At 42.2% G+C, this 13,267-nt stretch overlaps 1 protein-coding gene and 1 long non-coding RNA gene across 2 annotated transcripts in view; both read right to left on the bottom strand.

Annotated features, from left to right (window-relative positions):
• The window catches only part of LOC135197595 (uncharacterized), a 39,520-nt gene extending 29,112 nt beyond the window's left edge, over nt 1-10,408 (bottom strand). The window contains exon 1 of the long non-coding RNA XR_010310621.1: nt 10,209-10,408. This is a non-coding gene — a long non-coding RNA (uncharacterized LOC135197595). The remainder of the gene's footprint in view (nt 1-10,208) is intronic.
• LOC135197979 (hematopoietic prostaglandin D synthase-like) overlaps nt 1-13,267 on the bottom strand; it is a 120,476-nt gene that overhangs the window by 50,258 nt on the left and 56,951 nt on the right. The window lies entirely within an intron of this gene.

Here is a 13,267-nt window from a genome sequence, read left to right as displayed (position 1 = left end):
CCAGAAACCGCCACCGGACCTAATGTTTTACAATTCTCGAAAACTGTTTCTATCTCTTTGAGATAATGACTCGCAAAAAAACGAATTCGATCTCCAGAACGTGCTCTAAGAATCGAAGCTAAAGATAAATTCTTTCTAAATGCTAAAGAAGTTGCCACTGCGTTTAACCTCTGTGAGCTTTGAACTCTCAGAAACGGAATAAAAAGATTTTGGTCGTTTATCGGACTGCGAAGTGAGCTCTTCCCTGATAAGCTCTCTAATAAAGAACGATATAGCATTCTTAGAAAGAGGACGAGAGGGATTTTGAACCGAGGTCCAGAGCTTAGAAGATTGTCCTCTAATACCCTTAGTGGCAAACAGATACTGCTTAATAGCCCTGACTGGACATAAGAGCCTTTCTTCCTCCTCATGTCCAACCAAATCAGATAAGTTCCTTACCACAAAACCTCCTCGGCCCGGCCAAGGATTAGAAGGATTCTCCATTTTTTTGGCTAGAAAGTCAAAGATACCGAAAATACAGCATTGCCTTGAGAGAAACCGACATCTTTTGTCTATAGCGTGCAATTCGCTGACACGCTTAGCAGAAGCTAGTGCAATAAGAAAAAGTGCCTTCTTAGTCAAGTTCCTGAGTGAAGCCCGACTTCAAAGGCTCAAAACGGTGGGCCCCATGAGGAACTTAAGCACCACATCTAAGTTCCAAGCCACTGTATCCTGTGGGAGCTTAGTGGTTTCGAAAGACCTTTATGAGGTCCGACAGATCTGAATTGAAGGAAATATCCAAACCTCGATGTCGAAAAACCGAAGAGAGCATGGCTCTATACCTCTGATCGTCGAAGGAGCCAGTTTCTTAGAGTTCCTAAGAAATAGAAGAAAATCTGCTATTTTCTGTTAAAGAGGTCGCAGAAGTAGAGACTTTAGCACTTCTACACCACTCTCTGAAGATTCTCCACTTCCCTTGATAGAGTTTGTTAGAAGACTCTCTCCTACAACGAGCGATAGCTTCTGCAGCTCTTCTTGAAAACCCTTTCGCTCTGACAAGATTCCGGACAGTCTGAACCCTGTCAGAGCTAGAGCGGAAAAAGTTTTGGTGGAACCTCTTGAAGTGAGGTTTGTTTGAGAAGCCACTTGTCGAGGGAAGAAGTCGGGGAAGTCTACTAACAACTGGAGAAGGTCCGGGAACCACAGTTTCCTGGGCCAAAAGGGAGCGATTAACGTTAGTGTTACATTGCTGTGCGACATGAACTTGTTCAGCACCTCTTCTTATTAGAACCGAACGGAGGGAATGCATAAGCTTCCAGGACCCCGACCAACTCCAACAGCATTGCGTCACGACCAAGCTAGAGGATCTGGAACTGGAGAACAAAAGAGAGGAAGACGGTTGTTCCCTTGATGTCGCGAACAGGTCTATGGACGGTCGTCCCCAAAGGCGCCAAAGTTTCTGACAAATCTTGTTGTCCAAAGTCCACTCCAGAGGGTAACACTTGCTGTTGACGACTTAACTCGTATAGAGAGAAAGACTGAGTCCCCCCCTCTTTCCGCACGTACGAGAGAGCCGTGGAGTTGTCGGAATGCACTGCCACTACCCGACCTTCTACTAATCTCCGAAACTGTATGAGACCCAGGAAAATTGCTAAAAGTTCCTTTACATTTATGTGGAACTTCTTCTCCTTCTCCGAACAAGCTCCTGAAGTCCGTTGATTTCCCAGCAGGGCTCCCCAACCTGTGTCTGATGCGTCGGAAAGAACTGTAGGTTCGGGAGGATGGGTCGTAAATCTAACCCTTCTTCCAACCTGCTCGAGAGAACCACCACTTAGGTCCTCTTTTATTTGATCTGTGACAGGAAAGGTAATCGAGTATGTTGTGCTTCTGCACAAGAGGCTCTCAGGAAAAAACTGCAGAGGTCTCATGTGGCAGTCTTCCCAACGTCACAAATTTCTCCATGATGTCAATTTGCCCAGGAGCCTCATCCACTGATTGGCAGAAAACTTACCTTTTTGTCCAAGAACTCATGAAACTGTCTCCAGACAGCTTGAACCCTCTTCGGGGACAGAAAAGCCCGAAAAACTTGAGCATTCAGAGTCATCCCCAAATCCCCAAAAAAGGATGCTCTGAGATGGAACCAACTGGGACTTCTGTTTGGTGACCAGAATTCCAACTTTCTGGCAAGATCCAGAGTTGTTCCAAGGTCTTCATGCACCGACTCTCTGAGTTCCGACCGGAGAAGCCAATCGTCCAGATAGAGGGAGATTTCTTACTCCTAATATGTGCAGCCAGCTTCCTATCAGGGATAGAAACCCTGGTGAAAACTTGAGGAGCGGTCGCTAGTCCGAAGCAAAGCGCCCGAAAATGAAAAACACCTGCCTTCCTCGAACATGAACCTCAGGTACTTCCGAGATTCGCGATGTATCGGAATGTGAAAAATAAGCATCTTGCATGTCCAGAGAGACCATCCAATCCCCCTGTCTGATGGACTCCAGAAACCGACCGAGTGGTCTCCATATGAATTGTTTTCTGGACATGCAAGTTCAGGGCGCTCACATCCAAAACCGGCCTCCAGCCCCCTGATGACTTGGGAACTACAAAAAGCGATTGTAAAAGCCTGGAGGAAAATCCCCTTCTATCGGTTTCTATCCGCTTCTTTGAGAACAAGCGCTTCCACTTCTGCGGTTAGCGCCAGAAATTTGTCTGAGCCCGGAGAGTATGCCTGGAATGGAATTGGCACAGGTGAGAGCGAGGGAGGTGAAACAAGAGGAATACGTAGCCGAAACTTGAGTACTTGCACTACCCAGGCTTCTGCTCCTCTGTTTTCCCATTCCTCCCAAAACAGAGCCAGCCTGGCTCCCACTGGTGCATGAAGAACCGAGCTTTCATTTGGAAGGTTTGTTAACCTTGGCCAAGGCCTTAGACTGAGGTCGCAAATTCGACTTATCCGGCCAGAAAGAAGCGCTTGGGTTTTCTCCCTCGAAAAGGCACTTGGGCCAGAGGAGAAACCGAAGGAACAGTCTCCAAAGGAGCTTTTAGGGTCTCTTAGTATAACTGTGCCAGTAAATCCGAAGTAGGATTTCTTATCTAGCGCAGACGAAATTGACAACACTACATCGTCTGGAAAGAGGTTATCTTTCACAAAAGGAGCAACAAGAGAGCAGACTTCTGTTGGGAAGTAACCCTTTTAGAAGCAAAGGAGCACCAAAGTTGCCTTGTTTTCTTAAGGGTACCAAAGGCGATGAGCGAAGCTAACTCATCACATCCATCCTAATGGATTTGTCCGCACACGACAGAACACCAATCCAATCCTCCGCTAACTCCTGAGAAAGAGAAGGACGTCTTCGATCTTGGCCGCTAAAGCGCCAATAGTCCAATCAAGGAAGCCTAAAGACTTCCAAAAGTTTAAATTGATTCTTTACAACGTGGTCCAACTCAGGCGCTGTAAAGAAACTTTCACTGCGGCTGAAAGCAGATTCTTCTAGAGGAGTCGATTAAACTGGAGAAGTCTCCCTGGGAGGAGGCAGAAACTCCCAGAGAAGAGACTTCCCCAGTTACATAAAACCTATACCTCTTACGAAGCAACTTAGAGGGAGGGTAAGCAAAAAGAACCTTCCCTAAGTCTCTTTTCATAGACATCCATTTCTTTCCGTCTCTTTCAACCGAATGTCTAACCGCTTTAGATAGAACAAGTTTTGGGAGGAGAGGGTCTGAAGTTTTCCTCCTCATCAAAAAAGTCGAAGTTGGGGAGCGCGGAGCCGCTTTCTCAAATAATCTGGATAAGATACCAGAAGAAATCTAAGGAGACGTGAATAACACGAGAGGTGATGTGAATCCTCCTCCTCTACTTCTTCATTCTCCGATACACGCCGAAGAAGTAGACGGAACTACAAGCCGGGTCTGAAGGTTTCGAACCACCCTTGGACTCATTCATCCAGTTTTTTGGATTTTTTAACAATCTCCTAACTGGACTTGCGCAAAGGCGCCAGAGACGAATCAAAACAGTTAACGTAGGCTTGGAAGAGCCTAAATGTTCAGCAGGAGGCGGAAAAACTACTTGCGCCTCGCTCGGAGCCGCCGAAATTTCGAGGCGAAACAGGCGCATCAGGCGTAACAGACGAGAAAGCGCCTAAAGAAACACCCTTGAAAACTGCTAGCTACAGCGCTAAAACCACAATCTCTACTAGTACAACCCTACTCTCAGGCTCCTTATACTGCTTGACTGGAGGAGGCGAAGAATCAGCGCCTGAACGCCTCTTAAGGGACGCGAAACGGGTGAATCTCGCCAAGAACGCCGCGCGACCGGAGACGAATCGCTTGAATCATTCGAAAGGCGTCTGACCGCAACACCTTTCCAACGCTTTAAACGAGCCCTGTTGAGGCGCCAAACAGGCTCAACAAGAGAGGCGCCTGTCTGGGCAAAATCCCGATCGCTCCCTTGGACTTCTGGTATGTTTCTTCTCCCGGTGGCGGGGGAGCTGGACAGTGACCTTTGTCTAGGAGACGTGTCAGGACAGACAGACGCACCCTCAACTACACTCTTACCTGAAGCCGCTTTCCTCTCCAAAACGTCTTAACTGAATTACCAAGTTGCAAACCGTATTCGCTAGTACCGAAAATTTCTGATCTAACCTCGATTCCAGACTGGCAATGGTGTCGGAAGAAACTACACGGGAAGCCGGAGAAGTGGGATTAGTAGGAGGAATAGGTGTAGTTAAAGGAGACATAACAATTTGTTGAGGAGAAACAGAAGGAACAGATGCATCGCAAGACGAAGCAGAGCTAAGTCTACTTTCCCTAAGCGCTGCTTTTCTAATTCTGTCTTTAGCTAATTTCTCCGAGTATGAACTAAAAAACTTCCATTGAGGGAATCAGTCCGAATCACTACACCGTCTTACATGTTCGATCTGCTGAACAAACCTGTCCCCTACACTTAACACATTTAGTGTGAGAATCATACTCTAACTTGGATAATCTAGTTTTACATCCTGAGATGCAAAACCTAACTCCCGACGGACTAGAATCCGACATGGCAACGCCTAAATAATAAGCAAAATAACAACAACGCCAAAAAAGAGTACTTCACCAATTCGAAGATCAAATCCACCCAAGAAAAAAAGCGAAGCAAAGTCATCCTAACCGCACCGACCACCGATGTTCACCGGACGCCGGCAGGAAAAGAATTGGATTCACCTGGGCAGTTGTACCTGGTTTTCTCCCGCGAGCGGAGGGAGATGACGTCATCACCACCAGTGTTGGCGACGCCTACGCGCTAAATTTGAATTTAGTATCCTGCCGCTCGTGGAAATCACGGCTGGATAATTGTTCGGTAAGACACTACAATAAAAATGTCATTTATCACTGAAATAGGCACATTATGCATGCCCATTTGCTTTTTTTAATTTTTCAAACCAGCCTCTGCTGGCCTTACATTCACTAACAGCAGCTCTTATTAGGCATATTCTTACTGATATTGGCATGCAACAAACTTGCCTTTTCACAAATTACCTCCTCAAGCACTTTGCAATGAGTTCTTTCTTAAATTCCATAGTGTTTCTCACCTTTTTTACAGAAGGGCTGGCACCTGAACTTCCTTTGGCCCTATGATGGCTTATTTAGTAGTTGCACTCAAATAAAAAAAAGGGAAAAAAATAATGAACAAAGGCAGAATGGGTCACGAGAGACCCTGGGATGCTTTTTTAGCTCAGTACGGGACTTGGTGAGGAGGTGGAACCTGGAAGGAGCGTTTTTCCAGTGTCAAAATCCCCAGGATATGTACGAAACCCAAGTCAAAATTCTTTGTCGGAAAAACCTACAAAAACTGAATCATATGAAACGCAGAGCTTATGAAATCTGGAGTTTGACTATTTCTTATGGAAAAAATTTATTTGGATCTCGACTGAATCACATCTCGATGCTTCTTCTGGAACGAATTGGCATCAAGATCCGGGTACAGTAGTACCTAAAGAACCATAAGTTAAAAAGAGACTTTACCCTCATAAGATATGATACATAGTTAGCAGTAATTCATAAATTACTCTTCATAACAGTGGGCATTTGTAATACTAGGAATTAGATAGTTGATCTTTACTCTATTTATGTATTTTTTTATAAGACTAATGTAATGTAAAAGTATTGTAACTTTTCTTCTGTCTGTTACTATGATCATGTCTTCATAAATAAACAAAAGCTCAGTGTCTTGAAATTTTAAATTAATCTTTCCTTTGAGTGTTTCTATGTGTATACCCAAGGCAGCTTATTTCTTAATGTCAACACAATATTTCCTGGGAGAAAGAGGTTTTGGTAAAGTACAAGAATCCCATGGCTCACAAATTACTTTTGGGCCTTAGCATGCCAAACAAATTCTTTATCTTGTATAATCTAAGAGTTAAAAACTAAGTTACATTCTTAATTGCACTTAAGCTTGCAAGTATGGCCTTGACCTCACTCTGCACATCAGCTAAAGTGGTGGCATATGCATGCCAAAAATGAAATATATATTTTCATAGTTCCATGTTAGGGCTAAGATTAAATTCCTATTTGATTCTGGGCTTTCAAATACAAATCTACTCCTTGGATCCATCAAATAAAATGTTGAATCCAAATTACCTATAGTACTAGATTGTATGAATGAAGTCTGAATGTTAATGTGAAAAACCATAGAATCATAATGTTTTGAATACATCTGTAACCTTAGCAGGCAGATGAACATACACAGTGATAGAAAAAGACAAATAGAGGCACCTAGAATGGAAATCAGGTTGTTAAACAATCAATTCACTTAAACCTAGCTAGATTTCTCCTTAAAGTAAATGTCCATATGAACATTAATGGAGAACCTCGAACAGTTTCAGCAATTATGAATTTTTATATTGTTTATTACAGGATCATCATCATTCATCTCGTATTGTTTGGTTTTCAAACTGAGACACACGAGGAGAAGCGGGATTAAAAGAGTGAGATCAAGCAGTAGACTGAACACAAGCATGCTCATGTTCCAAAGAAAGAAGTACATGAAAAGCGCTTTCCACTTCATCTGCCTTTTCCCAACAACAATATCCTCTCATAATTCTCTCCAAGGGGGTATTCAGGATCCTCCCTAGAGGAAAGGTCAGTTGTCAGCAGCAAAAACTTTATCAAGTTCTTTGGTCCAAAAAGATGCCCAAAAGGAAGACTCCCAACACAAAACCCCATCCCCACCTTTCTTAAATTGTGTGACAACAAAGGAGAGGTAAACACAGAAAGTATATATGACATTACAGAAGCACTCCTACTGGAGAAGTTTACATGAACAATCCATACCTGCAGAAAAATTATAACAATTACAGCTTTGTTTCTCATCCCCATAGGGAGGTAGTGCGGTCAGTGCTTTGGTCCAAAAAGATGCCCAAAAGGAATATCCCAACCCACAACCCCCCCCCCCACCCCTTTCTTAAATTATCTGGCAACAAAGGAGAGGTAAACACAGAAAGTATATATGACATTACAGAAGTGCTCCTACTGGAGAAGTTTACATGAACAATCCATACCTGCAGAAAAACTCTTATTAACAATTACAGCTTTGGTTTCTCATCCCCATAGGGAGGTAGTGCTGTTAGTGCAAGGTAGTTTTTAGCCTCTCTTTGGCCCTTTCTTACACCTGCAACCTTTTACTTTTCCACCATGCTCACTTCCTTTCATCCATCTTGCTCTCCAGGAAATCCAACTACACATGTGTACTACCCCTTTTCACTGTCTGAGCATTGAATGGCTGACAATGTCCCAGTGCAAGGCTTTATAGGCTAATGTTCATAAATCAGATTTTCTTTCTTTAACACAAACCTAAAGCCTTAATATAAAGACAAAGACTTAATATCTTGTGTGAAACAATCAATAACAGGGGTTTACAATCAAGTCAAATAAGACTTTACATAGCCATAAACTTATATAAAGGTATAGGTTCCAAAAGAGAGAGAAACAAAGATGCTCAAATCCTTGTTATACTATATGTGACATACAAATAACCACAATACACAAGAAAAAATATTTATAATACTGACACTAAAAAAAAAAAAACTTTTAATACTGTAATAACTTTTAAAACCAAAATCAAGTTCTGTACAATATCAGTTACATAGATGAATCAAGAACAGGAGAAACAATGGTTAGGGTTATATGTCAGGTAAGTGGGTGGTGAATCAATCCTTTCACCTTACCTATCTCTATTTTTACTTTCCTTCCTTACCAAGCTTTAATGACTGAACCAGCTTGTTACCACAAGAGGTATAATCCTAAAATACTTCAGGTTTGTATCTTCATAGGAACATGCATTTTTCATATCATTTTCTCTTCCCCAATCTTTTCCTTTTCAGTTTGTTGGTAGATACAAAAAGATGATGGGTAACTGCATCAGGAAGAGTGGCCATACAATTTTATAAAACTATTTTTTCTTGCATGCAAGACTAAATTTAGTAATGTGTACTTATTAACTTTCTTATTTGATTCTGACAAGTCTCCTTTGTTGTTTTCAATGTATTTCCAGAATCATATTAGTTCAATTTATGGAATGGGGTCAATAAAGAATCCTGATAAAAAAGATTGTATAATCAAAGATATTTATCCAAATTCATCCTTAGGATCCCTCATTTCCTTGAAGGCCATCAATCTGTTACAAATGGACCAACCAACTAGAGGAAAGCATACCTCTGCTTCACTCAGATATAGTACGTATAAGGTGCTAAAGTCTTATAGGGGAAAATTCTTGTAATCAATAGTATATATAAAAATAGATGTGTGCATGTATGCCTTCCACACAGTGACACTCCTGAGGGCCTTCAAGTCCAAGTTCAGCCATGATTAGGAGGGGGGGGGGGGTGAAATGTCAAAATAACCAAAATGACAGATCAGTGTCTAATCCATAGTTTTTTGAGGTCACTGAGGAGAATATTGATATTCCTGATACCCTCAAGTTTCAGTTCAGCTCTGAAAGGGGAGGTGAGAAGGGGAAGAACTGTAAAAAAAAATACTAAAATGACCTATATATTAGTGTTTAATCCATAGTTTTTGAGGTCACTGAAGAAGAATTGAATGACCATCCCAATGGCCATTAAGTCCTAAGTTCAGGCTCCAATATGGAGGGGGCTTGAGATGGAGGTTGGGGGGGGGGGGGAAAGGGGGGGGGGGGGGGGGGGGCACCGTAACAATAACCGAAAACAACAATATTAGTGTCTATTCCATAGTTTTCAAGGTTGCTGAGATGAATAGTGATGCTCCCAATGTCCTTCAAGTCTAAGTTCAGCCCTAGTAGGAAGGGGGGGGAGGGGGGGGGTGTAAAGGGGTGATGTGTAATAATACCTGAAAACAACAGATATTAGTGTCTAAATCCACAGTTTTTGAGTGAAATGATTAGTGCTCTCCTGAAGTCCAAATTCAGCCTCAATAGGAAGAGGGGGTGAGAAGCAACTATCTTAACAGGAGAGAGAAGAGGAGAGATAGTAGAGAGATTTATTGGTTGTGAATCAGAGATTTCCCAGGCAGCACCGGGTTGGTCAGCTAGTCATATTATAATCTTGACCTAGTTCTATGTGCATCTTACAAAATGATATGTGTTAATTCAAGTTTTCAAACTGAAAACTCTGTCTTCAAAAGAGAGACTGAAATGAAATTGAAAAGTCAAGCGAAAAAGGGAATTGTTCTGAACCCTTAATGGATGGCTACCATCACATGAGTAACAAAACAAGTTTTGAGTGGTGGGCAGAATTCACCTCATGGTGAGCATCAATATTACACGCCCTCAATTTGGAGGAATTGTTGTTGGGAAAAGAAGTTCCATTACTTTCCCAGCCTATAAATTCACTAATGGCAAATTTTAGACTGGCTCAGATCAACGATCTCAGGCAGCTCATGTTGAGTTGTGATCTTGAATTCAAGAGGGCATGTGCTTCTCTTTCTCCCTCGATGTCTTTTTATTTTTTTGCTCATAAATACACCCAAGCATTGCTGTTGGTTTTAGTTCTTATCTTTTATGATCATATGACAGTTATATTTGTAATTTTGCAAAGAAAAGTGCAAAGAAGTAGTATTAGAAAAAACTATGTATAGTAAAAAAAGTTACTGCATCTTTGATCTTAGTAAATTTATGTAAATATTTTACAACAAATATATAAACCATACTCAGAATTTATTATTTTACAAAAATAAAATAAAACAAATATTATTAGAAAAACAGTATAACTTGGAAAACTTACGATTGTATTGTAAAAGAGGCCCAAAAATGGGTTGTAAATAGTCACTTTCAACTTTCCGTGGAAGATAGGGAGAATTTTTAGAATATTTTTCTTACACCAAGTGCATTTGCATGTCTTCCTCTTTCCATTGATGCATTTTTTCCCCTTAAATTGGCCGACCTCAGTTTGCCTAGTCTAGGGTGCTGCATAATGTTTTTTAGCCTGGCTCCTAAGGGTTAAGTTCCCAAAGATATAAAAAAAACAAAAAAAATTGCCAGCAATAGTCCTTTTGCAAGAAACATATTAAGGCTATATGTACAAAAAACTATGGCTTGTACTTATGGTATGTAATAAACAACACAAAAGGTTTTCATTGCTTAATAACCAAGGTGTAAATAAATATCTCGATAAACCTTTCACAGATTAAAAAAAATGATATTGTTATTATACAATAAAGTTTCATACATACTTACCTGGCAGATATATACATAGCTAAGACTCCGTCGTCCCCGACAGAAATTCAAATTTCGCGCCCTACTCGCTACAGGTAGGTCAGGTGATCTACCTGCCTGCCCTGGGCGGGCGGCAGGACTAGGCAACCATGCCCCGTTTTCTATCATATTTTCTCTCTTCCACCTGTCTCCTGCGGGGAGGCTGGGTGGGCCTTTAATTGTATATATCTGCCAGGTAAGTATGTATGAAACTTTATTGTATAATAACAATATCATTTTCATACAATCAACTTACCTGTCAGATATATACATAGCTGATTGGCACCCTTCGGTGGAGGGTAAGAGACAGCTACTATATGGAATAGACAGGTAAACAACATATGTTGTAGGTGGATAAATAAAACCTTGGTTCCTACCTGATAGGTGGTAGACTTTCGTGGTGTTTGCCCAGTAGTCTGCATCACCTCAAGAAACTTTAGCGAGATATATGATCTATGGCCAAGAGTTCTTGTGGGTCTGCCGATGGGGTCTTATCCGCTTACTCGGCAGAGCCTAAAAGGACTTTGTCAATGGGTGCTGATCCACTTATATGACAATACACCTTATGAAGGAGCACACAACAAGTCCCGACCACCTGATCCTAACCATATGTTTAGAACTAAGATTGTTCCGATTATCCCCGAACTCGTCACAACAACCCGTAACTCAAAACCACTACGCACACATACTAATAATTTTCAAAAAAAAATTATACTCATCTAATTGGATATGAACAAGATTCTCTTACTGAACAACCTAGACGGCCGCCCGTGCTAAACCAAGTCCTCCATTGTTCGAAAGAGACTCCAGACCATATCCAAAAAGAAGAAAAGTATATACATTTAAGGATTGGTGTCGGCTCCCGTACCCAGAATCGTATCCGCCGATACGAAAGAAAGGACCTAGAGAAAAAACACTTCTCATATGTCACACGAACGTCTTTCAAGTAATGAGATGCAAATACTGAGTTGCATCTCCAAAATGTCGTATCTATGATGTTTTTAAGCGACATATTCTTATGAAACGAGAGAGACGTCGGGCTACAGCTCTCACTTTCATGAGCTTTTACTCTCAACAGTTGTAACTGTTCGTCAGGACAGACCTTATGAGCGCTGTAATGACGTTTCTTACAAAGAATGCCAGCGGGGGCGTTCTTGGACATCAGTTCTTGTGGGGTCTTTTACGCCGCACACCAAAGACCTTGTCTATAGCCTCCCCATCTGATGCCTTTTTTCTCTGAAGGTAGAACTTCAGAGCTCTAACAGGCATAGAGACCTCTCTGTTCTGCTTCTCTGTCCTACGAGACTCGACATGCCTTTGACTTCGAATAACTTAGGCCAGGGATTTCGTGGGATTCTCGTTTTTCGCTAAAACAGGGTCTTAAACGAGCAAATAGCTGAGTCTCCCTTGAATCCTACTTTATCCTGCAGAGCATGTAATTCACTAATTCTCTTTGCCGTAGCTAAAGATAATAGGAATAGGCATTTTCTGGTGATGTCTCTAAACGATGCAGATGAGGAGGTTCGAATCTTTCCGATGACAGAACTTGAGGAACTACGTCTAGGTTCCAGTTCGGAGGTACTGGTTCCTTAGACTTTGAAGTCTCAAGAGACCTTATGAGATCGTGGAGATCTTATTATCTGCCAGATCCAATCCTCTATTCCTGAATACAGCCGAGAGCATACTTCTGTATCCCTTTATTGTGGATACGGCTAGATGAGATTTTTACTCTCAGGAATAGCAGGAAATCAGCAATTTCCGCTATATGAAGGTTAGTGGAGGAGGACACCTTCTTGGATCTACACCACCTTCTAAATACCCCCACTTCGATTGGTATACTTTCGTAGTGGGAGGTTGCTGCGTGCTCTCGCGATCGCGCTTGCCACTTCGCGAGAAAAAGCCTCTCGCTCTGACAAGTCTTTCGATAGTCGAAAGGCAGTCAGACGAGAGCGGGAGGTTTTGATGGTACCTCTTGAAGTGTGGTTGTCTGAGAAGATCCGTCCTTCTTGGTAGGGATTCTTGGAAAGTCTACGATCCACCACTCTACCACCTCTGTGGAACCAATTCCTGAGCCGGCCAAAAGGGGGCTAATTAACGTCATCCTCGTCTCCTTTGACGCCACAAACTTTTTCATTACTAATCCCAGGATTTTGAATGGGGGAAAGCATATACGTCTACTCGAGACCAATTTAGCAGGAAGGCGTCTACCATAAGTGCTCTTGGATCTTCCACGACCGAGCAAAAGACTGGCAGCCTTTTGGAAATGATGTTGCGAAGAGATCCACATGAGGAGTCCCCCACAGTGACCAGAGATCTAGACACACTTCCTCCCGTGTAGGGTCCACTCTGTATGAAGGACCTGGTTCCTCCTGCTGAGTCTGTCCGCCCTCACATTCTTTACTCCCTGTACGAACCTTGTCAGCAGGGAGATGTTCTGTGAGACGTCCAACCAGCAATAGGTCTCTCGTCAGTTCGTAAAGGAAACGAGAGTGAGTCCCTGCCCTGTTTCCGAATGTAGGCAAGTGCGGTGGTGTTGTCCACGTTTACTTGCATTCTACTTTGTTTGACACCAGAGGTTCTAGGCTCTTC

Source organism: Macrobrachium nipponense, chromosome 21, assembly GCF_015104395.2.
Source record: "Macrobrachium nipponense isolate FS-2020 chromosome 21, ASM1510439v2, whole genome shotgun sequence".
Classification (NCBI taxonomy): Eukaryota; Metazoa; Arthropoda; class Malacostraca; order Decapoda; family Palaemonidae; genus Macrobrachium; species Macrobrachium nipponense.
This window is presented reverse-complemented; position numbering and strand designations above follow the sequence as displayed.